This window comes from Chiloscyllium plagiosum, unplaced genomic scaffold (genome assembly GCF_004010195.1).
Source record: "Chiloscyllium plagiosum isolate BGI_BamShark_2017 unplaced genomic scaffold, ASM401019v2 scaf_9129, whole genome shotgun sequence".
In the NCBI taxonomy this organism is placed as follows: Eukaryota; Metazoa; Chordata; class Chondrichthyes; order Orectolobiformes; family Hemiscylliidae; genus Chiloscyllium; species Chiloscyllium plagiosum.
In genome coordinates, this window is record NW_025214474.1 from 34,819 (window position 1) to 38,751 (window position 3,933).

The following is a 3,933-nucleotide window of genomic DNA, read 5'->3' on the forward strand; positions in this document are numbered from 1 at the left end:
GACCCGTCTGCCCGTGTGGTATCCTGTGTGGTGTTGCTTGAAATGGTGGTGACGGTTCCCTTGCTACGCCCTCGAATTCGATGCGAGACTCCGTCAGGGTCTCTCTGCATTCATTTCTCTTCAGAGTGACAGTGTATCTGACAGTGCCATGTTCCTTCACTCCTGCACTGGAGTCAGTGTTGCCTGGGTGTTTGGGCTTAAATCTCTGTTGCGTTGGACTTGAATCCATAGAATTCTGCTTCAGGCAAGAGAGTGCATTCAGAAACCACCTTGTGGGAACAAATGGAAAATAAGTTCCAGCTTGTGCAGATTTGTTAAAAGGCAGAGGTGATGAACTAGATGGGAGTTCTCTCATCAACTGGTGGTCAGATTGAGGGTGCTGCAAATACATTTAGATTTTCTAAAGACACCGGGCAGGGGGAATTAAATTCCAGGATCATTCATGTGGTTCTGAAGAAGTCATTCATCTTGAGTGTTAATCGACAGAAGGAATTGAGAGACAGTGTGTGCTGAATTCTCAACACCATGCATTTGGAAAGATATGGGGGTTCTGGACAAGCATCAGGAAAGACCGATGAGTTTCGTGGAGAGACTGGCGATTTCGGTCAGTGAAAATCGTCAAGGGCTCTTCAGGACGAAATGAGGCAGCTCCTGGCACAGCAGAAACAGTGGGACTGACGGTGCCGAACTGCGGAGTGGACATAGCTTCAGTCGTAACAATCGAAACAGAATTGGGAGAATAGTTGTGCAATTAAAAAAAAGAGGGCTGAAGAATAGACCGATGTTGGGGTTCAGGTACATAATTCTCGGACGTTTGCGTTCCAATTGGACAGGGTGGTGAAGACGCTGTTTCACACGCTCACTTTCAATGCTGAGACCTTTGAGTACAGGGATTGGAATGTCATTTTGAGATTGGAATCGACGTTGGTGAAACGGGTTCTGGAATACTGTGTTCAGTCCTCGTCTCCCTGTAATAGGAAGGATACTTTAAAGTTCAAGAGGGTCCAGAAGAGATATACAGGATGTGGCCAGGTCTGGAGTTTGATGGTTCGGCTGGGACTCTTCACTGTAGCTGTGGGAGTTTGATGGGTGACCTTACAGAGGTTTATAAAATCATGAGGGGTATGGATAAGGTGAATGGCAGGTGTCTTTTCCCTCGGGGAGACGATGTCAAGACTAGGGGGCAGTTTCTTGTTCAGGTGAAAAGAAAAAGATTTCAAAAAGACAGGAGGGGCAACTTTTGTACACACAGAGTGGGTTTGTGTGTGGAATGAACTTGCAGAGGAAGTGGTGATACGGGTACATTTACAACATCTGGATAAGTACATGAACAGGAAAGATTTGGAGGGATGGGGACTAAACACAGACAAACAGGACCAGTTTGGTTAGAGAGGATAGTTCGTGTGGACGAGAGGGGTCTGTTGCCCTGCTGTGTGACCTGAAGGGAAAATGTTTGCAAAGCTGTGTGGATCGATTCACTAAAGTGCCAGTACAGGGTTGATGGGTCAAATAGCCTCCTTTTGCTGTACAATACATGAAGAAGCTTGGCAGCTTGCTTATTTGTTTTCCAAGTTCCTGCAGGTATTGTCCGTTCATCTCATTGTCCGGTTCAAGGGTGTGTGGTGTTCAAGGAGCATGGGCTTGATGTACTGGAGCACCGAGCCCTGATTCTTCAGTGGTCGATCCCACTCGGTCACTGACACAGTCCTTTTCTCGACCGTATTCCCTGGCCCTGGCCATGCCCCTTCTGTCACCCTGCCCCTGAGAAGCCCGAGAAAATTGCATTCTCCCTCTGGTCTTTTGTCCCGGAATGGTGGAACGGTAATCTGTGTGTTGACGAGAGCATGAAGTGTTCATCTGGAGATGTTGCCGGTCCCGTGATGTTGTTGCTTGCAATATCCCTGTGCCAGTGGCTGCACTTTGTCTGAAAGACCAATCTCCCCCTCCCCCAACCAAGGGAGTCCAACACAAGGGGTGCCAACGATGAGAACAGGAGCCTGATCTCGCCCTTCAGCACTTGGTGCGTGCTGCACCGTTCAGTACAATTCTGGCTGTTCCTCGCCCTCAGTTCGACCTCGGTGCAGTGGTATTGTTCGGCTTGTCGGGCTGTGCCATCTCAGGCTTGGCTTCAGCATTGACGCTGGGAGAGAGACTGTGAGCAGTTAGCAGTGATGCAGGAGCGTCTCTCTGGCACTTGGGTTTGGGCCAGTCAAGCTGCTGATCGTCCACTGCTAATTAATCTGCATTCTCCCCTCTTAAAGGTGCGAACTGTTATGGGATAGCCATCAGCAGCAAGAATCCTGGTGGAACAGGGGTGCTGTGTCGGATTGTGTTGGCCTGCTAGGCCGATGCCCTGACTGAGATTAGGTAAGCTGCTACCCTCTGATTCTGTCTGGCTTTGAGGAGACTCACTGGGCAATGAGATGTGACAGGCTCGTGTGTTATTAACAGGCCTTTTCTGTGTTCCCTGCCAAACTAGTTTCCTAAAGTCCGCAGCACACAGTTTCAGGGTGGTGACCCACTGTTTCTCAAGGGCGACTTGCTTGAAGAATGCCCTTTCTCCTCCCGGAGACATGGACTCGCTGGAAGCTCAGCTGGAGCTGCTTCTGAAGGGAGAGGGCATCGAGGTGCAGGGCTACGACTCTCCCCTAGAAGACGTGGTGCCGGTAACTGTGCGGAAGACCGTCTGCTACATCGTCGCTGCAGTCATCCTGAACGAGCAGGTAAGAGGGGACCTCCTCACTGACCCGCAGCCCCGTTCGCACCAGGCCTGACGGGAACACCGTCTCGATCTGTGTGGGCCCACGGTATCCCCCTCCTGGACCTGTGTGTCCGGGGCACAATTTCACTCCTTGTAAGCAACACACAAAGTTTTGTGAACTGAGAGGAAGACAGACATCAAGAGGTTGGAGAAATGGGCCGACCGGTGAATGGGGAGGTTTTCCTCACTCTTCCAATTGTAAACGGGCAATCCTGGAGCAGAGGGGGTATACAGTTATCAGGGGCACCTTGACAGAACGGAGGCATACAGCATCTTGCAAAGAGGGACACGGGGGGTACAAAACATACAGTGTGAAACCACAACACTGTGGATGCTGGAAGCCTGAAACAAACACAGAAAAACACTGCAGAGACAGAGCAGGTCCTGAGGAGAGACAAACAGAGGGAACATTTTTAGTTCAGTGTGTCTTGTTCAGAACTGAGTCATCCTTCCAAAGAGAAAAAAACCCACACTTGTTTGGGTTGGTGGTGAGCACTGCAGCCTCACAGCGCCAGAGACCAGGGTTCAATTCCAGCCTCGGGTGACTGTCTGTGTGGGGTTTGCACATTCTCCCCCGTGTCTGTGTGGGTTTCCTCCGGGTGCTCCAACAGTCCAAAGATATACAGGTTAGGGTGGATTGGCCATGCTAAATTGTCCCATAGTATTCAGGGTGTGCAGGTTAGGGTGGGTTGGCCATGCTAAATTGTCCCATAGTATTCAGGGATGAGCAGGTTAGGGTGGGTTGGCCATGGAAATTGCCCATAGTGTTCAGGGATGTGAAGGTCAGGGTGGATTAGCCGGGCTAAATTGCCCCATAGTGTTCAGGGATGTGCAGATTAGGGTGGATTGGCCGTACTAAATTGCCCCATAGTGCTCAGGGATGTGCAGGTTAGGGTGGATTGGCCGTGCTAAATTACCCATAGTGGCTCAGGGATGTGCAGGTTAGGGTGGATTGGCCGTGCTAAATTGCGCCATAGGGCTCAGGGATGTGCAGGTTAGGGTGGATTGGCCGTGCTAAATTGCGCCATAGGGCTCAGGGATGTGCAGGTTAGGGTGGATTGGCCGTGCTAAATTGCGCCATAGGGCTCAGGGATGTGCAGGTTAGGGTGGATTGGCCGTGCTAAATTGCGCCATAGGGCTCAGGGATGTGCAGGTTAGGGTGGATTGGCCGT

General features: G+C 50.8%; 1 long non-coding RNA gene across 1 annotated transcript in view; it reads left to right on the forward strand.

Annotated features, from left to right (window-relative positions):
• LOC122547908 overlaps positions 1-2,752 on the forward strand; it is an 11,253-nt gene extending 8,501 nt beyond the window's left edge. Inside the window, exons 2-3 of the long non-coding RNA XR_006311121.1 lie at positions 2,262-2,367; positions 2,480-2,752. This is a non-coding gene — a long non-coding RNA (uncharacterized LOC122547908). The remainder of the gene's footprint in view (positions 1-2,261; positions 2,368-2,479) is intronic.
• Positions 2,753-3,933: the final 1,181 nt, after the last annotated feature.